The sequence below is a fragment of the Macaca mulatta genome, chromosome 13 (assembly GCF_049350105.2).
Source record: "Macaca mulatta isolate MMU2019108-1 chromosome 13, T2T-MMU8v2.0, whole genome shotgun sequence".
Lineage (NCBI taxonomy): Eukaryota > Metazoa > Chordata > Mammalia > Primates > Cercopithecidae > Macaca > Macaca mulatta.
Genome location: NC_133418.1, coordinates 17,803,722 through 17,830,775, shown reverse-complemented (window position 1 = coordinate 17,830,775; position 27,054 = coordinate 17,803,722). Strand labels below are relative to the sequence as shown.

Here is a 27,054-nt window from a genome sequence, read left to right as displayed (position 1 = left end):
TCTCATAAACATGAAAAGGCTCACACTGCAGAGAAACCTTAAGAATGTAGGAAATGTGGTCAAACCTTCAGATTTTCCTGTTTTTGAAGATTTGGGAGGCCTCAGACTGGAGAAAAGCCTTTTGAATTTAAATTTGTGGTAAGGCCTTCAGTTGTGTTAGTTTCATTTGAAGACATCAGCTCAGTCCTGAGAAAAACCCTATGAATGTCCAGAATGTGGGAATGTTTCATTTCTCTCATACTCACTCAAGGACATATGAAAATGCACACTGTCGCTGGCTGGACCTTGTAAATACAAGAACGTACACAGGATTAAGACTCTAATAGTTTAGAAACTGCAAGAATATTTTCAGTTTTCACATTTACTTGAAAAGTCATGTGAAAACTCCCATGGGAAAGAAGCTCTATAAGTGAAGCTTTTCTAATTTGGAAAGCCTGATGCAAATTAATTATCGTGCAGTGTTTGAAAAAAGTGTATGAAATGTTACACAAGTTACAAGTATATTGTTTTTATCAGTGACTCATTCTTAAAGAGTCTTGAGTATGCATTTCACGTTGTTTTGCAGGGAAACCTTGAGGTGAGAGTTCTGTAAATGCTCTTTAAGCAGTAGTACTTGAGTTTCATAGATAATGATATTAAGTTTGTTGGTAGAATTTTTGTCTATTCATTTGATAATTTGCTGGATTCATGGTTGAATTTTGATGTTTTTCTAATATGTAGGTAAGTTCAATTTTTTTATTTCATTATTATCTTTTTTTGAAATAGAGTCTCACTCTGTTGCCCAGGCTGGAGTGCAGTGGTGCGATCTCGGCTCACTGCAACCTCCACCTCCTAGGTTTAAGCGATTCTCCTGCCTCAGCCTCCTGAGTACTTGAGACTACAAGCGCCTGCCACTACATCCAGCTAATTCTTTGTATTTTTAGTAGAGACAGGATTTCGCCATGTTGGCTAGGCTGGTCTTGAACTCCTGACCTCATGATTTGCCTGCCTCGGCCTCCCAACGTGCTGGGATTACAGACATGAGCCACCGTGCCCAGCCAGGTAAGTTTCATTTGTATGTATTGCCTTGTGATTAATGGACCAGTGAATAATGATTGTGAATTGTTGAGATAGTCTTACTAGCCTCATTTGGTAAACTTTGATTATACCTTGTTCATTATACACATTCCACCTTTCTTTATTAAAGGTAAAATTACTCTTGATGTAAAGATGTTTCTGTTTTGCTAATACTGAGTTGGTATTAATTCCTAAGTACATAAAGTTTATCATAGAGTATCATCTCGTGAGTTCTTTGCATCTGTTGCCCTTTATTCTTTATTATTTCTGTCTGTTATTTGGATCGTTCACTTTGAATGAAGGAGAGAGGACTGTGATAGGACGATACGTTGTAACCAATCTGAGGGAGGAAGCATTCAGTCTCTCAGTCACATATGATAGCGTTGGGCTTTTCATCGATCCCTTTGGTATTGTAGTAGATCGTATTACACCATTAAGGTATGATAGTTTATATATTGTATTTTAGAGTATTACAGTCTTACCAGTCAGTGTCACATGATTCAGTTCCCTACCAGCCAACAGACAAACCAATCACGTTCTCCTGTAGGAACAAAGGAACATCCTCAGCCGGGCACAGTGACTCACGCCTGTAATCCCAGCACTTAGGGAGGTCGAGGCGGGCGGATCACGAGGTCAGGAGATTGAGACCATCCTGGCTAACACGGTGAAACCCCGTCTCTACTAAAACTACAAAAAATCAGCCACTCATGGTGGTGGGCACCTGTAGTCCCAGCTTCTAGGGAGGCTGAGGCGGGAGAATGGCATGAACATGGGAGACGGAGCTTGCAGTGAGCCGAGATCACACCACTGCACTCCAGCAAGGGTGATAGAGTGAGATTCTGTCTCAAAAAAAAGGAAAAAAAAAAAGGAACATCCTCACTTCTTTAATGTGATACCACTCCCTGCTCCCAAGTTAATCCCTGTTTGGGCCTGTGGGAGCTTACGCCATCTTCCTGTATGTAATTAATAACTGATGTCTGGCTTATCTGTTTAGTAATAGATATTATGTGTTTAACGGTGCCAGTAAACTTAGGGTGCTCATTTCTTCCTCACCAGTGGGGTGCATGAGACGCTATTGAAACAATTGGCAACGCAACACGAATGGAATGGACCAGCCCTCATGCAGGACACCTGCTCAACTTGACCTACCTGCTGTCGGCTGATGGTTCCGTAACACATCAGCAGTCACCTGAGTCAGAACCCTGAGCTGACGATGGGCCTTCCCTTTGTTCTGCACAGTGTTTTGTGGTCTTCAGGTGTTGTCATCTTCTCCCACACTAAAATGCTCTCATCTCCTAGACATGAATGTTTAATTGCACCCCAGCATGACATTTGACCTGTGCTTAACAGGCAGTTTTGAGGCCCTGGATTATTAATGCACAGAAGCACAGCACATAAGCCGACACTTAAGTCCTAATTAGCAAGAATCAGGCTGTATCTCTGTAGTCCCTGCATCTACTCTGGTCACCATCTCTGTATGTTTAGGGCAGCCATGTGAACATTATTAATTACTATACACTCCAAGACAATAGTAATTATGTAGGCAGAAGTAGTGGCCTTGTTTGTTTCTTGTGCTGCTGCTCCCCTTGCCGCTGTCCCCTACACCCTCCTGATGAGGTGTAAATCCATGGTGCCTCATGGTTCAAGAGAACTAGTAGATGGCTCACAAGAACACTCTGTCGCTACTGTCTCTGCCTCTGTCACAACAAATATCCTGATCCTTCAGTTTTAAAGGTGCAGGGCCATTTTCCTCCCTTTCTTACTGGTAGTTCTCAAGATAACTGTATGATATGCTGGGAATGCAATATCCTAATAATCAGGTGACATTGGTCAGAACAGCCCAGGCTCTGTTAGAGTCCCTGCTCAAAACAGAGTGGCCTTTAACGTTTGTGTCCAGCAAACCACATCGTGGGAGAAAACCCAAGGTGGGCTGCTTTCTGGGGTCCCTCAGTTGTAGTGCAAGTGAAGTGTTTACAGTCAAAACTCCATCCATCTGCTCTGGGTAGCCTTCCTGATCTTGTGGTAGCGGTTCATATTGAATCCTAGGCTTCTGTTGTCTTTTGTTTGCTATTTGTAAGTAATAAATTCACCTTATGGAATTTATGTATGGATGTGTTTGGTCTCATTGTACTCAGAAAAGTTGGTAGCCATTGCACAGTGAACCCGCTTCATAATTGGTGAAAACACCTATGCCCCCCTTGTGCCTCAGCAAGGAGATTAATTCAGCCAAACATAAACTTCATGTTCCTAAAACCCTGTAGCACAATTATTACCATGTGGGAGGCCTTTAACAATGGTGATGCTGATTTGAAGAACTCTGAAGGAAGAAATTTACACAAATGGGTTGGGTACACGGGAGTCCCTCCTAACTTAAAGCAAACCTTACTCCCCTCTGCGTAAAAGGAGTAGAGAGGGCAGGCACGGTGGCTCAGGCCTGTAATCCGAGCACTTTGGGAGGCCGAGGTGGGCAGATCACAAGATGAGGGGTTCAAGACCATCCTGACCAACATGGGGAAGCCACATCTCTACTAAAAATACAAAAATTAGGCGGGTGTGGTGGTGGGCACCTGTAATCCCAGCTACTTGGGAGGCTGAGGCAGGAGAATTGCTTGAACCTGGGAGGTGGAGGTTGAAGTGAATCAAGACCATGCCACTGCACTCCAGTCTGGGTGAGAGGGCAAGACTCCGTCCCAGGGAAAAAAAAAAAAAAGTGGATAAGAACTGAAACAGGTTTAAAATTTCACCTAATTGGAAATGCAAAGTTTACAAAAATAATATTTAAAATAAAATGCTAAATGAGTGCTCATTGAATTTTATGCCTCCACAAAGTAGGTTGTGAATTAACTTCCACATCTGTTGAAAGCCACCAAATTTGGGAAGCCTCCGTGTCTGAAATTCACATGTGGCTCAAATAAGAATTATACCTGGGGATACCCCAAAGTTTAAATATGGTATCCCCTGTGATATTATGAGGAATTACTGTACATAAAACAGGTTGTCTTCCTTTAACTCTGAAAATCATATTATCTTGCCTAAATTCTCCAAAACGCATCGCTCTGCAGTATCCTATAGAGGACATAGGTTTCCTGACCAATGAGCAGTAAAAGTAAGTGTGTGCGACTCACCTATGTTCTTATCAAAATGGAAATCCCCGAATCCCACCAGTTAGAATAACATGACAGAATGTCAGGTTTTTGGAATACATAGGTTTTCTGTAAGGTTATTAGGTATTGATTCCATTTTTAAAGTAGATATCAATATTTTTAGATTACCTATTTCTCCTATGTTTTAGTATTAATAGATTGTGTCTTTTAATTCATCCAGTTGGTCTAATTTACCAAGTTTGTGGGTTATGGAGATTGTAATATTCTTTATTATTTTATCATCCATGGGCTCTCTAATATAAAGGCCTCTTTTAATTCTTCTATTATTAGGTTGGTGCCAAAGTAATTGTGGTTTTGGACCGTGAATTTTAAATTTTTATAACTAGGCTGCAACACATGTTTATTAATCAAAATAGAACCCATTACAATGGACTGGGCACAGTGGCTTACACCTGTAATCCCAGCACTTTGGGAGACTAAGTCGGGTGAATCAGGAGGTCAGGAGTTTGAGACCAGCCTGACCAATGTGGTGAAATCCCGTCTCTACTAAAAATACAAAAAGTAGCCAGTGTGGTGGCAAGTGCCTGTAATCCCAGCTACTCAAGAGGCTGAGGCAGAAGAATCTCTTGAACCCAGGAGGCAGAGGTTGCAGTGAGCCAAGATTGCACCTTTGCACTCTGGCCTGGGCGACAGAGTGAGACTAGGTCTTAAAAAAAAAAAAAAAAAAAAAAAAAAGAAACCATTACTTTGAACACATTTTTGCCAATGAGAAATAAACTTGTTTATTCCATGCTTTCAGGGTTCGATGAACTCTTGGAAAGCATTTTCTGCATCTTGATGGTTGTGTAAGTGTTTTCCCTGCAAAAAGTTGTCAAGATGCTTAAAGAAGTGGTAGTTGGTTGGCGAGAATTCAGGTGAATATGGCAGATGAGACAAAACTTCATAGCTCAGTTTATTGAACTTTTGAAGTCCTGGTTGTATGACATGTGGTCATGCGTTGTGGAGAACTGGGCACTTCATGTTGACCAGTGCCAGCTCCAGGTGCTGCAGTTTTCCATGCATCTCATCGATTAACTTGGCATACTTCTCAGATGTAATGATTTCACCAGGATTCAAAAAGTGTAGTGGATCAGAAGACCGGCAGCTGACCACCAAACAGTGACCATGACCTTTTTTTGGTACAAGTTTGACTTTGGGAAGTGGTTTGGAGCTTCTTCTCAGTCCAACCAGTGAGCTGGCTGTTGTATGAAATCCACTATTCATGGCATGTCACAATCTGATCAAGAAATGGTTCATTGTTGTTTCATAGAATAAGAGAAGATGACACTTCAAAAGGATGATTTTTAAAATATTTGGTCAGCTCATGAGGCACCCACTTATCAAGCTTTTTCAACTTTCCAATTGGCTTCAAATGCTGGATGACCATAGAATGGTCGACATTCAGTTTTTCGCCAACTTCTCGTGTAGCTGTAAGAGGATCGAATTCAGTGGTTGCTCTCAATTAGTCATTATCAAATTCCGGCCCAGAGCCTGGGGCTGAGGCTGCCATGACCACCCTGTTCTCTACTTTCTGTTGCACTTGGGCCCAGAGGCTGGGGCTGAGGCTGCCATGACCACCCTGTTCTCTTCCTTCTGGGGTCCCCAGGAGGCTCCCAGGACTGAATGATCCCCACAAATACAGTGGGCAGGATGGGAGGGCTGGAGGTCAACTACCCCCACCCCGCCACCACAACCAAGAGGCCCCCATGGTGGTTGGCCCCGAGATGTGGGTCCCTGCGGAATGCAGGCTCCCACGGATACTTCAGGGGATGAGCACGGGTCCTCCTGGCTGACAGGACCTGGTGGGCACTGGGTGTGCGGGGCCTGTACAGGTGGGTTGGACAGAACTGGGCCTAACCAGGGAGCCGGAGACTGGTGTGTCTTCCAGATTTCCTATGAGATCCCCTATCTTGTCATAGATGATGGTGATTGCTCTGAATCCCTGTAAGGTGTTAGGCGCTCCATTCTTACCAAGTTTATTTTGTTACCTGGTAGAACTTGGCTCATAAAGAAGAAAATGGTGAAGAGGAGGACAGGAATCCTCATGGCTGAAGAAAGAAGAAAGTTTGGCTTCATTTCCACGAGGCAGAGAAAACTTCCGTCCGTGGCTCTCTAGCACCAGTGGAATGTCTCTGTTTGGATAAGAAGAGCCTTTCTGTACCTCATCAGGGATATTCATAGATAGAGGTGTTCTATGCATGCAAAATTGCTTTGATGGGAGGACTGATGTAGATGCACAGTTTTGGCCAGAAAACCTTGTTAAATGGGAACATAAGCTACAAACATTTTGGCAAAAGATGAAAGTTTATGAACAAACAACCATTTATATTGTTACAATAAATTAGACTGTGTTGAGAAACCAGTTGCTTTCGTTAATGACCAGACATTTTGTTAGTGAACACTTCCCAGACTTTACTAGCCCTGCTAAGAATTAATCACCCCACTTGCTCCTGGTCTGAAACCCCAAAGTGTTTGTTGATGTTACAGTGCTTATGCCTTGTATGTTAGATTAGTGAATGTATATTTGCCTCTTCCACTACTGTATGAGCTTCTTGCTTGCTAGGACAAGGCTATATTCCTCAGAGCAGAGGAGGGAGTAGAATCATGCGGCCATTTATTCTCAAATCCTCTTCACCAAGTGGAACAAAACAGAACAGCGAAAGACCACTGCACATGGAAGCAGGAGGTCTGGATTTGGGTTCTAGATCTCTAGATCGATTACTAACTGGAGGTATGGATATAGTCAGGAAAATTGTCTTCCTTAGGTGCTTCCTTGATAGCACCTATAAAGGTTGAGATCTGTTGGATCTAGATCAGGGGATTCTCAATCATTACTATGCATAAAATCAACTGGGACAGTTGCTTTGTAATACACATGCTTAGTTCCATCTCATGATATTTTTACTGTTTCTTAAAATTGATCTAGTATTTTTCATTAAATAATGTAAACTTTCTAAGTCTACCTCTAATAAAACTCCCACCGGCATACAAATACATTGAATGATATTAGCAGCAGAATCTTTAAATAAAGTAACCATATACAACTATTAAACCACCTTTTTTCATTACTTATTATTTCAGGCTGTTTGTCATCATTGTCATCATAATCAGCATCATCCTACATTGCTGAACAGCCATTATGAACCATATGGCATAAACATTTTTCCTACTCACAAGGAGCATATATTCTCTATATGCATATGAAATTAATGTCTGAACAAAGTGGCTTAAACAAGGCAGAAGTTTATTTCTTTCTCACTTAAATCTATAGTTACACCTATCATGGCTGGTACAGATGCTTGCCAAATTCATTAGGGACGCAGGCCCCTTCCAGCTGTCTGCTCTGCTGTGCTTTAGAAGAGGCTCCAGTTTGGCTGCTAAATGCCCACCTATCATTTTTTAATTCCAGGCAGCAGGAAAGAAAATAGCCAAGAGAGAAAAACAAGGGAACATCTACCCCTCCTTTTAAATTTTTTAACCAACCACCTCTGTTTTTTTTTAACCCAATTTGTTGAGCTATGATTACATTTAAAAAGCTGTCCATGTCTAAGGTATGCATCTCAGTGAGTCTGGGGATAAGTATACATCATGAACACCACTACCCTTAAGATTATAGACATATCCTTGACCTCCCAAAGTCCCCCCCATTATTATTATTATTATTATTATTATTATTATTACTGGTAAGAAATTTTGGTAAGAACACAAAATCCACCCTTTTAGCAAATTTTAAGTATGCAACACAGTATTCTTAGCTATAAGCACTATGCTGTAAATGAGACCTCCAGAACTTACTTATATGGTATATCTGAAACTTTGTGCTCTAACCACATGTATCCATTTCCCCTGCACCACGGCCCCTGGCAACCACCATTCTACTCTCTGCTTTTGTGAGTTTGTCTATTTTAGATTTCAAATGCAAGTGAAATCATATAGTAATTGTCATTCTGTGGCTGGCCTATTTCATATAACGTAATGCCCTCGAAGTCCACCCATGTTGTCACAAATGACAGGGTTTCATTATTGTGTAACACTGAATACTCTTCAGATGCATATATGTATTACCCATTTATCCTGACACTCTCCCTCCACCTGCCTCCCAACAGGCCCCAGTATGTGTTGTTCCCCTCTCAGTATCCATGTGTTCTCATTGTTCTGCTTTCACTTGTATGTGAGAACATGCAGTGTTTGATTTTCTGTTCCCAGGTTAGTTTGCTGAGGATAATGGCTTCCAGCTCTATCTATGTCCGTACAAAGGACATGATTTCATTCCCTTTTATGGCTGCATAGTATTTCATGGTGTATATGTACCACATTTTCTTTATCCAGTCTATCATTGATGGACATTTGGGTTGATTCCATGTCTTTGCTATTGTGACTAGTGCTGCAATGAACATGTGTGTGCATGTATCTTTATAACAGAATGATTTATATTCCTTTGGGTTTATACACAGTAATGAGATTGCTGGGTCAAGTGATATTTCTGGTTCTAGGTCTTTGAGGAATCACCATACTGTCTTCCACAATGGTTGAACTAATTTACATTCCACTAACAGTGTAAAAGTGTTCCTATATCTCAACAGCCTCATCAGCAGGTAGTTTTATTTAAAAATTTTTTGAGAAACCTTCATACTATTATACTAAATGGCCATAGTAGTTTGTATTTCCACCACAAGTATACAAGGGTTATCTTTTATCCACATCCTCACTAATACTTGCTAGTCATCTTTTCGATAACAGCTATTCTAAGAGGTGTCAGGTGACATTTCATGGTGGTTTTTATTTGCATCCCCCTGACAATTAGAGATGGTAAGAATTTTGTCATATATTTGTTGACAATTTGTATCTCTTCTTCTGGGAAACGTCTATTCAGATCTTCACCTATTTAAAAAAAAATTCAACTTTTATTTTAGATTCAGTGAATGCATGTGCAGGGTTTTACATTGGCACATTGTGTGATGCTGAGGCTTGGAGTATGAATGATCTTGTAACCCAGGTAGAAAACATAGTATTTCATGGTGTAAATGTTTTTCAGGTCTTGGTCCCCACCTTCCCTTCCCCTTCTTGCAGTCCCCAGTATCCATTGTTCCCATCTTTACATCCATGTGTAATCAGTGCTTTGTTCTTACTTATAACTAAGAACACATGGTATTTGGTTTTTTATTCCTGCATTATTTTAGAATAATGGCCTCTAGCTGCATCCATGTTGGTGCAAAGGACATAATTTTTTAATGGTTGCATAGTATTCCATGGTGTACATATACTACATTTTCTCTATCCAATGATAGAGAAAATATTCATGTATTTGCTATTGCAAATAATGCTATAATAAATATATGAGTGCACATGTCTTTATGGTAGAACAATTTATTTTCTTTTGGATACAAGGGTCAGTCCCCATGGCTGCTGTCAAGGGCTAGCGTTGAGTGCCTGCAGCTTTTCCAGGCTCAGGGTGCAAGCTGTCAGTGGATCTATCATTCTGGGGTCTGGAGGATGGTGGCCGTCTTCTCAGAGCTCCACTAGGCAGTGCCCCAGTGGGGACTCTGTGGGGGCTCCTACCCCATATTCTCCCTCTGCACTGCTATAGTAGACATTTGCCATGAGGTCTCCACCCCAGCAGGCTTCTACTGGACATACAGGCTTTTCCATACATCTTTTGAAATCCAGGTGAAGGCTTCTGATAGGGTTTGGCTCTGTGTCCCCCTCCCCCAAATCTCACCTCAAATTGTACTCCCACAATTCCCACATGTTGTGGGGGGACCCAGTGGGAAATAATTGAATCATGGGGGCAGTTTCTCCCGTATCGTTCTCGTGGTAGTGAATAAGTCTTACGAGTTCTGATGGTTTGATAAGGCGAAACCAGTTTTGCTTGGCTCTCATTCTCTCACTTGCCTGCTGTGTTGTAAGACCTGCCTTTCGCCTTCTGCCTCCCCCCAGCCATGTGGAACTGTAAGTCTAATTAAACCTCTTTCTTTTGAAAATTGCCCAGTCTCGGGTATGTCTTTATCAGCAGCGCACTCCTGTACTTTGTGCAACTGCAGGTTTAATATCCCATGGAAATTGCCAAGGCTTATGGCTTGCACCCTCAAAGCAGTGACCCAAACTGTGTCTGGGGCCTTTTTAGCCATGGCTGGAGCTGGAGTGGTTGGGAGGTAGAATGCTGTGAGCACTGTCCTGCACTTGCCCTGGGTGGTTCAGCCCTAGGCCCAGCCCACAAAACCAGTCTTCCCTTATAGGCCTCCAGACCTTTGAAGGGAGGGGCTGCCACCAGCCAAGGTCTCTGAAATGCCTTTCAGGCTCTTTCTTCATTGTCTTCTATTAGCATCTGCTTTCCTTTTAGTTATGCAAATGTCTTCAGCCTGTTTGAATTTCAGAGGATACTAATGGCCTTAAGAGTACCATATGGGCCGGGCGCGGTGGCTCACGCCTGTAATCCCAGCACTTTGGGAGGCCGAGACGGTCGGATCACGAGGTCAGGAGATCGAGACCACCCTGGCTAACACGGTGAAACCCCGTCTCTACTAAAAATACAAAAAATTAGCCGGGCGTGGTGGCGGGCGCCTGTAGTCCCACCTACTGGGGAGGCTGAGCCAGGAGAATGGCGTGAACCCAGGAGGCGGAGCTGGCAGTGAGCCGAGATTGCGCCACTGCACTCCAGCCTGGGCGACAGAGCGAAACTCCGCGCCCCTCCGCCAAAAAAAAAAAAAAAAAAAAAAAAAAAAAAAAAAAAAGTACCATATGACCCCTAACACTTCATGACTTCATTTCTGCAATGTATTTTAATTTTTTACATCATCATGAATATTGAAACTTTTTATATCTATTCACTTTCCATTTGTTTTCAAGTCCAGTTTACTTCCAAATAATTTTAGAATATAGAGTCTCCATAAGACTCTATTTTGTCTGGTTTCTTGCTGTACCCCATGACTATGAATGCTTTCTAGTACATATAATACACTCAAAAGTACTTACGAGGCTGCATGCGGTGGCCCACGCCTGTAATCCTAGCACTTTGGGAGGCCGAGGTGGGCGGATCACGAGGTCAGGAGATCGAGACCAACCCGGCTAACATGGGTGAAACCCCGTCTCTACTGAAAAAAAAAAAAAAAAAATAGCCGGACGTGGTATCGGGCGCCTGTAGTCCCAATTACTCGGGAGGCTGAGGCAGGAGAACGGCGTGAACCCGGGAGGCGGAGCTTGCAGAGAGCCGAGATCGTACTACTACTGTGCTCTAGCCTGGGCGACAGAGCAAGACTCCATCTCAAAAAAAAAAAAAAAAGTACTTATGAATGAAAAAAGGAATGAATCTTCTTATTTTTCCTTCAAAATAGCCTTAACTCTTTGGTTTCCAAGTTTATGTGGGGTTTTTAGTACTTGTCTCAAAAATCCAATCAAATTGAACCGGGTGTGTCTCCAGAATGAAGTTCATCTGTGCAATCAGGGCATGTCTCTTGGAATGTAGTGCTGATTAGGTTTATTAATTGTTTTTTCCTATATAAGGGGAAGCCAATCAGAGGATGCGTTTTCCCAGAGAAGGAGCATCAGAAGAGTTTAAGACCTTGGGGGAAGAGAGTCTTGCTGCTTGCTAGTGGGACTTGCCTTGGAAGGTAGATAAGTTCACAGCATCCTCCAACTTTTTATTTTTGGTGAGTTCTCGGAGCACTGAGATGTGAACTGGCCTCATTCCCTTACAATGATACTGTTACCAGTAGAAGAGATTCGAGTTACTGGCAGCATATCTGCATGGGTCCATAAGCAACTTCAGTCCTTGCCTCCTCAGAAGAAAGAATTCGACTGAGGGGCATACAGCCGAAAAAGAGACTAAGTTTCAGAGCAGGAGAGGAAGTTTATTTAAAAAGGCTTTAGAACAGAAAGGAAAGGAAAATTCTCTTGGAAGAGACCCAAGTGGATGCCTGAGGGTCCAAGAGAGAAAAGAGAAGGGCCTCTAACCTTGATCCTGGGATGGGCTTGCCTCTTTCCCATGATTCTTCCTTTAGGGAGAGTTTCCGGCATGCACAGTGCTTTCCTTATCCTTTGGAATTGAGCATGCACGGTGTGTTTAGGGAGTTATGTGCATGTCCATCCGAAGTTTTCTTTCCTTTTCCAGTGGAGTGTGTCCCCGGAAGATTATACTTTGTCATTTTTGTCTCTTAACATGAATGCCCAAGAAGTTGCTTCTTCCTGGGGTCTGCATTTAGTTAACATTTTTGATGTTAACAGGTGTAGACCACCAGGAAATGGCCTGTCTCTGGTGCTGCCTAATTATCATTGTTAGAGAGGCAAAGTGATCATTAACAGGCCATCACCTGACATTTCTAGTGGGTAGGGGAAGAGCCCTCTCCTGCCCTGCTCCTGCTCTTCTACCTGTAACAAGACAAGCCTTGCATATCATCAGACATGTGTCCCATCAAGGCAGCACCTCATTATTAAACTTTACTGTGTGAATTGTTACTTCACATTCTCATATTCTGTGTTCACTATTTGTGTGCCTTTTCCATTTTTGTTTTGACCATATCTCATTATTTTAACTGCCTTCTCCAAGACTCTAGATCTGCATTGACCAATAGAGTAACTACTAGTCACATGTGGCTATAAACTGTAAATTAATTATAATTAAATAACTAAATGGCATATCCTTAGTAGTAATAGCCAAATTTGTGGCCAAACTAGAAATTCTGTAACTACATATGTGTGGTAGTTACTGCATTGGACAATGTAGATACAAAGAATTTCTTTCATCACAGAAAATCATGTTGGGCATGTTGGCTGCCACTTATTTTTATTTTATTTATTTTTTTTTATTTCTTTGAGACAGAGTTTTGCTCTTGTTGCCCAGGCTGGAGTGCAATGGCGTGATCTCAGCTCATCGCAACCTCCGCCTCCCAGGTTCAAGCGATTCTCCTGCCTAAGCTTCCCTAGTAGCTGGGATTACAGGCACGCGCCACCACGCCTGCCTGTTGTTTTTTTTTTATTATTATTATTTTTAGTAGAGACCGGGTTTTTTCATGTTGGTCAGGCTGGTCTCAAACTCCTCATCTCAGGTGATCCGCCTGCCTCAGCCACCCAAAGTGCTGGAATTACAGGTATGAGCCACTGCGCCCGGCCTTACTTTTAAATTCTATTTGTGTGCTTTATAGTTAAATTATATTCTGCTTCCCTACATTCATTTCCTTTCACAAATTTTCTCAGGCAATTTTAAAATTTCATTCATTTACCTTCTTGAGGAAAGTACTTAGATCATTTTTTAAAAATAATGTACAGCAAATAATTTTTCCACGGATATTGTTTTAGCTTTATTGTGTTGGTACTTTTACATACTATATTCAGGTATTACTATTTTTCATAACTTACTTTAAAAATTGTGCCAAGTTTAAAAGAGATTTCTCCCTTGACTTTTGTAGGTCAGATTGTGTCTTCCATTACTGTTATTTTAGTTTAATTTTATTTTATTATATGTAAATATGTTGCATATTCCTTTTTTAAAAATGTGAGATTTTTTCTCTCTCTTGTTACACAAACTTTGTATGCAGTGTTCATTATGCACTTTAAAAATAAATATTTTGTTTCAGGGCATGGTGCTTTCACACATGCAACCTTAGAATAATTTTAAATTCCATTCCACTTTCACCATTCCTGAACTGCTTTGAATATATTGGATGTTGGAAGCCATGAGAGGTTTTGACTTGCAATCCAGTCAAGATAATAGGATTTTCCATTTATAGTGTAATGTGATACATATTCGTTTTGGTTTCATACTTTTAAAGAACCTATTCTCTTTTACTCTGTGGTGATCTTTGCTTTTCTATTTGTGCATTGCTAGAATGTCAGCTGCTGTTTCCCTGGCACCTGAGACGTTACTCAACACTGTATAGCGCTGGTGTTGAGAATTGAGAGAATCTACTAAATAATAGCATTTTTTTGAGACCGCAGTTCTGAATTAAAGGGAAGGGAAAGGACAGGCAAAAGAATATAGACATCAGCTATTTTTACTGAAGATCTGTTGGAGAACATGGTTTTGGTGTCCAGGAACTTGAGACCGAATACTGCATTCCTAATACTTCACTAAGATGTGCCTAAATAGCCCTGAAGGGGTTAGGAAGTCATAAGTCAGCTTCTTAATTGTTATGGGTGTCCTTAAAATATTAAGGTAATATTGAGAATGCAGAATGGCTCCTTCCTCATGACTTTTTAAGAGATCTGGGCCGGGCGCTGTGGCTCACGCCTGTAATCCCAGCACTTTGAGAGGCTGAGGCAGGTGGATCACCTGAGGTCAGGAGTTCCAGACCAGCCTGACCAAAATGGAGAAACCCCATCTCGACTGAAAATACAAAATCAGCCAAGCGTGGTGGTGCACGCCTGTCATCCCAGCTACTTGGAAGGCTGAGGCAGGAGAATAGCTTGAACCTGGGAGGTGGAGGTTGCAGTGAGCTGAGATTTCACCATTGCACTCCAGCCTGGGCAACAAAAGCGAAACTCTGTCAAAAAAACAAAAAAGGAGAGAGAGAGAGAGAGAGAGAGAGAGATCTGGAGGGAGATACTAAGCTGTGCATGCTCTCATCTTGAAGTCACCAAATACGTAGGTTGCTATTCCTGCTCTGGTGAGAAGTTTGTCAATACATTTTTTCCATGAATTAATGAAAATTTTAGACCCATAACATAAATTTTAAAAAATTTATCCTAAAGATTGCTTGTGTATGTGTGTGTTTTGAAATATATTTAATCTCTACATATTGAAATAGTTTTTATAGATTCCACACAAGAGTCCTTTAGGAAAAAAGTGTGCTTTAATTTTCTTATAATATTTGTCCTTTTTTGCCCCTGACACAGTCTGTATATGACCATTTAAATTACTTTTAGTTCATCTTTGGGTTATAATCACACACAAATATTCTCTAAAGTCCAAATCTTATTTTGATATTTGAGGAAGAGTTTACATGGTAATAATATTAAGGGTTACAGCTGGTTTCACTGAAGCTTTGTAGGCATTCTCTAATACCTTATTGTTTTGAAGGAATATCTGTTCTGCTTGAATTATAGACTACATAATACATGTACTGTCAGGTACATTCATGGAAGGGACAGGCAGATGGAGTCATATGTTACTGGAGTCTCGATGAACAGATGTAGGAAATAGTCCAAGGAATAAGAAAAAAGTTGATACTGAAAAGTGCTTGTTGAAGTCTGTAAATGTGCATTAAAATGTGGCAGTAAAAATAGACACAGTGAAGTTTGGGAACTGGGGTCTAAATCCTGGAGTCCCCAGAATCATAGAGAACCTTAGTTAGGGGAGTAATTTTGTAAAAAAGCAAGAAGAGACAGTGACAAGGCAGAATATAATTAAAAGTATTGCTGTGTCATTTTCTAATTTTGTAATTTTGTCATATTTTTCAAACTCTGTTGATCATTTATTAAACTGGTAAATAAACTAAATCAACAGGGTTATTATAAGAGTTAAATAAGGAAATTTATGTATATCTATAAGCACAATGTCATAATTAATACAAAGCTACCCTTTTTATTTTTCCTGGACTTCATGTACAAATGGGTCAGTTAATTTTTTGTTTATAACACATAATTATCATTTGTACATAAAATATATTTAATTATTTTTATATTTTTAGCAGGGAAATAATACATGCATGTTTTCCCCCGTCTCAAACACATGCGTTCATATAAACATATCCATCTATATACCTACATATCTATGTATGAATATACACATGGATATCAGTATTTCTCAGCAAGTATGCATCATGATAATCAGAGATATTGCAACTAACAAACACTAATATAAACCATGATTGCAAGAATTTTAGATATCACCTTAGTAAAATATCAGATTGAGCTGCTAAATTTCTCTCAGCCCTAAGACATTTTGTATTTTCTGAGCATCTTAGAGGATTGTGACTGTATACACAGGACAGAAACACCATGACGCAGGGTACTGCTGCGAATTTCTGATGCAGGGGATTTTAAGGGCTAGATCAGCAGGATGGGAGTGTTGACCCTCCAAGTGAAATAAATTCCTGAATTGATTATCTCCATCCTAAAACAAACTTTTTTTTTTTTTTTTTTTTTTTGGTGATACAGAGTCTTGCTCTGTCACCCTGGCTGGAGTGCAGTGTTAGGATCTCGGCTCACTGTAATTGCCTCCTGGGTTCAAGCAATTCTCCTGCTTCAGCCTCCTGAGTAGCTGGGATTACAGGCAAGCACCACCATGCCCAGCTAATTTGTGTATTTGTAGTAGAAATAGGGTTTCACCATTTTGGCCAGGCTGGTCTCGAACTCCTGACCTCAGGTGATCTACCTGCCTTGGCCTCCCAAAATGCTGGGATTACAGGTGAGAGAAACCGCACTTGACCCTAAAACAGCTTCTTACTTGATTGATTTCCGAGTTCCAAGGGAAAATACAAAAGTCGAAATTGAGAGAAAGTAAAAGTGGAGTAAGGCCTCAGAAGGCTGTGATTGGTGTTGGAGAAACACTACTAGGGCATAAAGCTGGGATAATAAAATCTGAGAAATCCCACAGTGTTTATCTACAGGTGGAAATCATATTCCACATGTGGGCGGAGTCAGGGATCCCTGTGTTTTAAAATCAGTGAGGGAATTGAATATCTGGACTTGTGTCAATTAACATACAAAACTCAGTGCTTTTGATGTTCTCATTCACAAGATATCTGTGTTCCTTCTTTGTCAGAAACCATAGTCATAGGCTTCCTAATTTTGACCTTGGGAAAAGAGGAGAGGCCTCTGTGTGTTTGTGACTGTTGGTCAGGCTGTGGTGCAGGGGGTGTCACCCTTCAGTGAAGGTCTGGCTTTTCATCACAGGTTGGTCTGAAAATTATGTACAAGGCTGGTGTCTCAGGTGTTCTTTCTCCAACCTCAGCTTTTCTTAGTGCCTGAAGTGTCTGCAAGTGGAAATCCAGAAGAAGACAGAGAGAAACTGAGTTCTTGACAATGCATTCACTAGTGAGTGGGGGATGGCTCTTTCTACTGAAATTATACCCATATTGCTGGCAAATGGGCAGTTTTCTCCAGTTTGCATGGGTGTTTCATTTTTATTCTTTTTTTGTTTGTTTTTATGATGCAAAATCCACCCAGCCTGGGTGTTCCAAATGCAATCAGGAGACTTTCAGGTATCTGGCCTCCAATTAAGTTTTCTCAGGACTCTAGGTTGGGTATCATGTGTCAATGATTCCTAAATTATCAATATAATTTCTAATATTACACTACTTTATTCCGGCCCCTATGCAGGCTATTTACAAAAAAAGGACATGAGACATCTCATTTATGTATTTCTTTTTCTTCTATCCATCCTATAACCTCATAGGGAAATAATTGACCCATTAACTGTACCATTGGCTGACATAGACTTAGGATTGTGATGAATGCAGGCAATAGAGATGCGTGAAGAGCAGAAGATCACAGCCCAATAATGAGGCTGATGTTCTAGCAGCTGAGTTCAATAAATCCCATGTGATAGGCCTTGGGCAAGAGCTGCACAGTGTTGAGGAAAAAGGAGAGTTTGATAAAATATATTTATGCTTTTAAAAACTTTGCAAAAGGACAACTAAAGAAGTCATTATTATTCTTATCCCCATTCATTTTACCTTTTGGTAATTAACCTTTTTGCCTTCTGGTAACTGACAGTAACATATAAGAAATACAATTACTTAATTATGGTTGCACACTCAGGAGAAGGAATATAGTAGATATAGTACAATTTAGGGTTCTGTGGAAATGCTCTATAAGGGCTGGTTAGAAAAAAACAAAACAGTAAAGAGGCCTTTTTATCCTTGAACAAGCCAAGTGACAAGGTAAAGTTAAAAGAGAGGCAGTGATAACTGATGTTTGGGTTGACCAGAGAAAGTTGAGAACAGGAGGCTTCATATCACAGGAATCATCAGACTAAGACTTCCTCAGTATAGCAGCCTCAGCGGTCTTGTCTTGTGCGGCTGGACTGTCTTTAAGCCTTGTCATGAACACCTGAATTACATAACATTAGAGTGACTATATGTATGAATTGAGTCCTATATTCTGTGTAAAACTTGTTCAGTTCTGAAGAATGCTGGAGTCTGGTTCATTGCTTTCTACCTTTTTAATGAATAAGGGACAAATGACCTGTATTTAGTAAATATTGGCTGGATAGGAAACATGTTTTCTATTACTTCTTTAGATTATTCAAAACACATAATAGGTCTTTTAACCATTTGATTGGTGAGAAACCTGTGGTTTATCTAGAGAAATAATTCATGTAATCACGGTCATGTTTAAAAAGTAGTAAATCATGGTTATTTGCCTTGTGACAAATCTGTAATTTACTTGAAATTCATGGTAAATTTGTTTTATTTATGAAGGTTCAAGTGAAAATTTTATAATCAGTTATGTACAGGTGATTAACACATTACTGAAAAATATCTGGGCTATATTATGCCACATCTCATGCGATATTTCTTCATAGGAAAGTTTAATGGATTAAGAGTGGGTATGTCTCTGTGAGTGAATTTGAAAGGCAGATACCAGTTTAGTGTTGAGAATGAACTGGCTGGAACCTAAAACACTGAGTGTTCTGCATACTCAGATCCTACCTATGTCATCTCAGCCTTCCTCCTCTGGACATTAAAAGGGATTCTCTGTCTAAACTAAAATGTCTGATGTTTTAGAACAAAGTGACTTTTGAAGATGTAGCTATTGACTTCACCCAGGAAGAGTGGGCCATGACGGACACATCCAAGAGAAAGCTGTACAGAGATGTAATGCTGGAAAACGTGTGTCAACTGGTGTCCCTCGGTGAGTCCCTCAACATTCACATACGTATGTAGACACACATTGACTCATTCATTCAATAAGTGTTGGAACAGCTTCCCCATATCTCACTCTAATCTCTGATTCTCTCGCAGATCTTATCTGAAAAAAAATTTGAGCTCTCTAAATCTGTCTGAAAGAAATATCTTTATTTTATTTTATTTTATTTAGTTTGTCACTCAATTAGAATGTAATCTTGACAAGGATGTCATGGTTTCCTTGGTACTCAGTCTCTAATACTCAGAACAGACCTGAGAACATAATGAATATTTTCAATGTATTAAATTAAATATTTTCTAAATAACTCTTCTGCTTTAGTCGCTATGCTTAGGCTGAGACCAATTAGTGAAAACAATAGCAATATCTTTTTTGTGTAGAACACCAATTATTTCTGTAAATCGAATTGCTTTTCTGTTCTGTATGAGAATAATAATAAACATATTGTGCAGAGATTTAATTAATCTCTTTCTGAAAAGACTGTGTATTATGCATTGTGTCTGGGAACTTAGGCATGGACTCAGCATTCATAGGTCCTGACTGTTTTGAATTTCCTTTTCCTGATGGACCTTTTGTTTGAATTTATTTTCTAGTCTCACGTTGGGTCAGAAAAATCCTGGGGAGTTTTCTGTGTTCTAGGTCTTGTGGCCTAAGCTGACCTTCACTGTTTTTATTCTTCCTTGATAGCCTGCCTTACAGTTGGTGATAATGCACATTTATTGACAGTGAACTCAAAACACATGTACTGTTTCCACTAACAGGGTACCAGATAAGCAAATCCTATATAACTTTGCAGCTGGAGCAAGGAAAAGAGCTCTGGCGGGAAGGAAGATAATTTCTCCAACGCTAGAATCTGGTTAAGCAACAGGGTCCTGTGCTCTAATAGGAGGAGGTGCTTCGTCAGTGAATAATATCAGTCAAATATTAATTAGCGGTTTTATTAAATGAGTGGTAATTTCTAAAATGTAGGTTAAGTTACTGGAGCAGAATTCCTTAGATGTTATTATCATTTTGTTCATATGTCAGATGCTACTCTTGTGTCCTCTTGCCTTTTCTTTTACTTTCGGGAAAAGGATAATTCATGTACTTGTTGGGGTTAAACTGTCACATGCTGACTCTTTTCCCGATACCCCTGTGAAGACTATCCCTCTATTTACCTGTCTGATATCTCATTTCCATTTTAACTCTTTTCAGGTTTTAATTTTAAAACTCTTTTCTAATTGCTGACGCTGTACAATCTGTTTCTTCTATTGAAGTATTTTCTTCAATTGAAGTATTTTATTCATTTGACACATTTGCCACATCTAAGTGTCAATTTTTGAAAAAAGTAAACGGGCCTTGGGGTTTTTCAAACAATTTTATTACCATAATACCAAGGTAACAATTTATTTTTCAATTATTTGAGACAAGGAAAGTGCCCTTAAGAAAAAACACACGATATTCATGCATCCTATCAGAAAAGATGCATCCACTGGTATGACAATGATGAGTTTTATAGCTGTGTACACCAGCCATCTAAGTTAAAGACCTGGTAATGGGTTAAGTTAGTAATGACACACAGTCACCTGAGTGTAATTAGGCTGGCATTAAGTGCTTTCTAAGCAAAAAAAATTTGATAGTTTGAATTCAGTGAATAAAGTGACCTGTGTTCTAAACCATAACATGAGATCTTTAAAATAGAACAAGTGCGTGTACATTGCTCATGCTCAGACTTTGAAAGATATTGATATCATCACAATTAATAGAATAACTCTGTAGTTGGGATCTTATAAAAGAGAAAATATCTGTGTCTGCAGGAGACAATGTGTACGCAAGTGTCAATCGAGAAAAATGACGAGACAAGTCTCAATCATTGTAGGAGATTTATTTGCCAGAGTTAAGGACATGCACCTGGGGGACAGGTGTATGCCTTTCTCCAAAGATGATTTTCTCTAAATTTAAAGGGGGAAAGGGTGGGATATTGAGAAGTACACAATTTTCGTGTAAAAGGTGGGTAGAAAAAAATAGTAATTCGTACATTTTTCTGGCTCAGTGAATCTGGATTGTTTTTACATGAGATGACATAAACAAATGAGGCAGAGGAATAATGCAGGAGAGCTGCATTTTATATAAGACAACATAGGCAAAATGGGGCAGGGAAACAATCGGATATGTATTTGTGTCTGGTGAACTGGGGATGACTGCGCCTGTAAAGACAAGCTATCAGTTTGCATTGCCATGGTGTAACTTTAACAGCTCATGAGGAATTTCCTTGTGGGCAAAATACGGGGGAGGCAAGTAGCTTTTCATCTTGTAGCCATATTATTTAGGAACCAGAAGGGGGAGGCAAGTTTGTGTGACCCTGTTCTCAGCTTGATTTTTCCCTTTGGTTAAATGAGTTTGGGGTGCCAACATTTAATTTCCTTTCACACAAGTAACATTGGAAAGATTTCAACTGGACTCTACTACTGAATGGTTGGTCTAGGATTCAAAGGTGGTGAAATGAACGTATAGATGTATGTCGGTAAATCAATAAGAGCTTTTAATCTTTGTCCCTAAAGGAGAACTCTCTCACTCTGGAGGATCCCTTTGAATGTAATGATTTGAGAGAAGATTGCACTCACAGTTCCACAATGACTCAGCGTTTGTTAACTCAGAGTGGAAAGAAACCCTACATCAGCAAACAGTGTGGAAAATCCCTTAGTAATCAGTTATTCCCTAAACCACATAAACAAATTCATACTAAAGGTAAATCATATCAATGTAATATATGTGAAAAGGCCTATACTAATTGCTTTCACCTTAGATGGCACAAGATGACTCACACTGGAGAGAGGCCATATGCATGTCATCTATGTGGAAAATCCTTCACTCTGTGTTCTCACCTTAGAAGACATGAGAAAACTCACACGGGAGAGAGACCGTATAAGTGTCATCAGTGTGGGAAAGGTTTTATTCAATCCTTTAACCTTCGAAGACGTGAGAGAACTCACCTTGAATAAAAGCGTTATGAATGTGATAAAAGTGGGAAAGTCTTTAGTCAAAGCTCTGGCTTTAGAGGACACACAAGAATTCACACTGAAGAGAAACCACATACTTGTCTTCTATGTGGGAAAGACTTTAGTCTATCTTCTGGCCTTAGATGATATGAGAGAACATGCACTGGAGAAAAGCTATATGAATGCCATTTATGTGGGAAAACCTTCAGCCAGTGTACTAATCTTAAATAACATCAGAAAAGTCACCCTGGAGAGAAAATGATAAATGTCTTCAGAACATATTCTGACTTTAGATGACATGGTGTTAGGAATGACGAATGTAAGGAATATGGAAGAGACTTCAGCTGTAGTTGTAACATCTAAAAATGACAAAGGACTCACATTTTGAAGAATTACTATAATCAACATGGACGTTACTTCAGTTACCTTTATTCTTCAGTCCTCATCAATAAATTCATATGGAAGAGAAATTGTACGACATGTATGTACCAAAGACTTGTTAGTGATCTGATCATAAATGACACGAGAGAGCTGAAACTGTCAACATAATAAACTAAAAGTCTTCAGCAACAGTTTTAGTAACTTAAAACATGTGGGACTTTCAGGTAGAGAATCTCTAGCTCTGCATTCAGTGTGAAAATGTTTTCATGTGCAATTTGTTGTCAACTAACATAAGAAAACTTTACTTGGATGAACCCTTTATTTGTATTTTCTGTGAATAAACATTCAGCCAAGCACTAGGCTTGATGTTCACAAGAAAACACAGTGATAAAATGCTGCTAAAATGGAAAATAAGAGAGGAAATCCTTTATAAGCTAAATAAGAAGGGAAAGTCTTTCCAAGGGCAATGAATTCTCTTGGAATACCAAACACTTCTTACTGGAGAAGTTATGTCTTGAAAAATCATGAGAAATCCTTTCTTCACAGAGTAACGCTTGTGGCACATGTGAGATTTCACACTGGACAAAACACGGTTAGCATCTTGAAAGGAGAAGATTCTTAAGTGGTAATTCATTTCTTAGTTGACATTAAGTTTCTCACATTGAGAAGCTATCAAACTTGAAAATCACTGTGGAGAAACCTGATAGATTTCTCATCAGAAAAGTGAGTCAAGAAGGTGGACCTCTAGAAAAAACTCTTAACACATAGTTTAGCAAAATAATTCAGAAATTTGAGAAAATGTCTATTCATAAAAATGCAGCACATAAATGTATAATAGCAAAGTGACCTGGGCATAAATTGAATGCAGAATTGTATAAGAAATCTCATTAAACATTTCCAAAAGATCAATACTTACAAATATTGAAAGAATACAATCGGATGTTGAAAAAATTTAGTGTGTTGGTGAAGTCCTTCTTTCATTTATGCAGCCCCAACATATCGATTTGCATCTGCACTCCTCGGCTTATGGGTCGAGATTCTATCCCAACTTCTGAGTCTCCCCAGTCTTCAATGGCTCTTTCCTCACAGCTCACCTCCCTTTACTTCCATGTTCACTAAAACCACTTGTTTCCATCCAACCCTGGAACTGACACATCAGGGATCTTCAGCCCCACTTGCCAGATTTCTCAGTGTGTCATTGCATAGATTTAGCAAGGAAACGGAGGCTGGATCAAAGACACCTAGTATATGCATTTGGGTGTCCCCAGCCCTTGCCTCTGTCTCTGAGTAGTTACCTGGGATCAGAGAATAAGGCAGCCCTGCTCTTCTATCCCTCAGAAATCTCTTGAAATTTTGTCCCTGAAGCCTCTCTAAGTGGAGGTAGCAGTTCATCTCATGACACCCCAGAGTTTACTCAGGTAAGTACTGAGTTATTACACAGAGACAGACACAGCTGTGTTCCTTTTACTTCTGTCCAGAAGATAAAACACCAGCATGATAAAACAGCCGAACCTGTCAGCCACCATGCAAGCCTTTCCTATATTTGATTCAATGTACTTTTCCAGAAGCAAAATGAAAGTTCTCACAGATGGGGCCTCCTCTGCCTTGTCCTCAGAATTGGAAAATGTATTGTCCATCAAGGAGCCTCAGTACTGAACCTAAAACTCAAGAGAAAACGTTTCCTGAATAATAAGTGGGATGACGACTTGAAATTTTGCAAAACAGGCACAATCTTAATACGATAGGCCTTACTAAGGCTAAATGGCCTTATCCATGGTTGAAATTGACACATCATTATATTAAAAAATCTCCACAAGTGATTGATTTTACTCAGAAGCCAGGGTTTATGTCAAGAGTGAGGATAATGAGCAAGAAATTCAAGCCCTTGGCAAACTGGTTGGAGAGGCAAGGATTGTGTCCAGGTAGAGCTCATAATATTATTTCTTGTTTAATCTATTTAATTAAATATGTAATTTACCCTCAAACTGTGGCTGACATTATATGTAGTCCTGAGCCACATTAAAATGTACTATTTGTGCTGTGAAATTCTACGAGATTTGACAAATGCATGGTGGCAGATCTCCAGCATTAAAGCATAACACAGGATGCTTCTCTTATTCAAGCTCTTCTTCCCTTCACATAGAGGGAATCAATCGACTTTTGTATACTAACTTTCGAATTTGTTTCTTTATTCCCATCTTCTTTAATTAAAGCACAAGATATCGTACTCAATTTCCATTTGATCTTCCAAAAGAAAGGTACTGAATAATCCATACCTGAATTTCAGTGATTCAGATTCAGGTCCACCGCTAAGCAGTAAAGGCCAAACGTCCTGTGCTGCCACCTCATGGCCGGCAAAGGGCAATGAAATCCATCGTTCCGGCCATGCAGGGCGCATACGCGGTCTGCTTCCCGCAGCGAGCCGGATCTCCAGGGAGGACCTGAGTTTTCTTTACCCAGGGTGAGGGAGGCGCCGCCCCCCTGGCTTTGGGGCTGGGGCCTCCGGGGAGGTTCCGGGTGGGGGCGTTGAAGAGGCAGCTCTTTTTGCAAGGCCCAAGATGGCGGGCCCTGCACAGGCCGCGCTGTTCCGCGCCCTCAGGGCGTCAGTATCCCATTGGGGCCGGATGCCCCCGCTGGGCCCGGAGCATCCTTGGCGCTGCCCTCGCAGAGCCGCACTGAGGCTGAGGTGGCGCGGGGGCCCGGGCTCCGCGAGGAGTGGCGGCAGCGAGGGCTGGAGGACCCGGGCTCCGGGGCTCCGGGGCGTCTGGCCTGGATGGGACTGAGCCCATCCAGGGACTGGGACTCCCGGGTTCTGGTGCGGGTGGATCCTGGGCAGGCTCAGGACCAAGTCCCTCTCCTTCCACCAAGGAGCGCCCAGAGGCCGGCGGGAGCTCCAGGTTCACCTCCTCCTCCTTCAGGTGTTTACTTTTCCTTTATTTCTGTAAGGCCAGAAATTGGCGCCATCCTTCACATCGGTGAATCGGGACCCTAACACCCGTTACCTCAGGTTTATTGTTATTGCCATTAACAGTGTTGGTGGCATTATCACTAAGATCATCATTGTTGTTATTGTCATTCATGATTATTAGCAGGTGGGTTCATCATTTTGTCTCACTGCATTTTTTTTTTTTTTTTTGTGATTGGTTTTGTATGATGTTGAATTGAACTTCTCTAATCTTGACTAGTGTTGTCAGATTCCTGAAGAGCATTCCGGAGGACAACCCCTGCCTTTAGTGCAGCCACAGAATTTCGTGGGCACAGGAGAGCAGCTAGAATATTCCCCTTTCATTGCACAGCAGCTTTGGGAAATGGTGGCTGCCTGGCTCTGAGATGAGGTGGAAAAGACCGGACACTGGGGCAAGTGATAGCACCTCCACTGGTGTTTTTATGAAGCCAGTGCACTGTCTCCCACGTAGACTTAGAATAAAATCTGATGGCTCTAAAAGGCCATGTTTGCCCTTCCTGGACTTCCTGGGAGCCTTTAAACCTTGTGTGGTTCCTAGAGTGGCTAGGTTGCCATATCTGTGCCTCGTATGGCAGCACCAGTCTTTTCTAGGCCAACAAGGGCACTTAGAATGTTTCCAGAAGCTCAGGCATGCTGTCTCTGTTCCTCCCTTCTGTTCAATGGCAATTCACTGGGTCCCTGGCTGACATAGAACATCCTGCAGAGGGATGGGCTTGGGTGACTTCCTGGCCAGCCTTTCCAGGCAGTTATCTTTGAAAAACTTGAAGAGACTCACAGAGGCCATTCACTGGTATTTCATGACTGCAAGAGGGGTTTCTGGTTCCTTGAGTTTACTTAGAATATCTGAATGGCTCTGAATGGCCAAGAAACCCTCTCTGGTCTTGGAAGCTGCCAAAAGCTATTACTGGGCCTTGGAAGAGTCTTTAAAATTTTTCCAGGTACAGCTGAGAATAGGAAACTTTTCCAGGTCTAGCCCAACCAGCTCAGGTCGAGTCCTGAAAAACTGGTAGGTATTGGGGGAGCTCATCTTATGAAAGAGCAATTGGTGGCAAAGCTGGGTCTCCAGGACAGCTGTGTGTGTATATGTCCGCAGAGCATGCCTTGTAGTCATCTTTAGTAACTGAACACCATTTGTGAATGGATAAACTATATTCCTTGCTGTACAATAGTGAAAAATTCATATTAACAATGGTAATAATAAAAATATTGATGAATATTAACAGGAATGACGATCATCATGATACTAGTACCAATGGTTATAATACTGATAATAATACTAACCCTATGGACTTGGGACATACAAGTTTTCCCTAAGTGGATAATAGGCATAAATATTTGGTGGTGTAGGGTTATTTCAAGTCCCAGAAAGCAAGGATGAACATCTAGAACGAGAAGAAAAACAATCTGGAGGTTGGCAAGTGCACACCTGGGGACTCCTGTGTTAACTTCTGGTGTTTCAGCCGAAGAGGGAATGTTAATATAACCCTGGTCCTGTAACACCATGCTGACCAACACCTACCAGCTTTCAGTAGATAAGATAACTGGCTGATGGAACAGGGATCCAGAGAAGTTACGTGTCCAGACCAGTACATGTTGCCCAGTGGCAGAGTTCATGACAAGCAATAAACCCCAGGATAATGTCATTCCCAGCCAGCTGACTGTCATCTGCTCTTTCATGGCCCCTCTCTACTGGTACCTCTAGGCACTGGCATGTCCTCCAGAGGCTGTA

The 27,054-nt window shown here is 40.8% G+C and overlaps 1 pseudogene; it reads left to right on the top strand.

Moving 5' to 3' along the window:
- The first annotated feature begins 17,156 nt into the window (after positions 1-17,156).
- LOC144333940 (zinc finger protein 705D-like) lies at positions 17,157-22,126 on the top strand (annotated as a pseudogene).
- Positions 22,127-27,054: the final 4,928 nt, after the last annotated feature.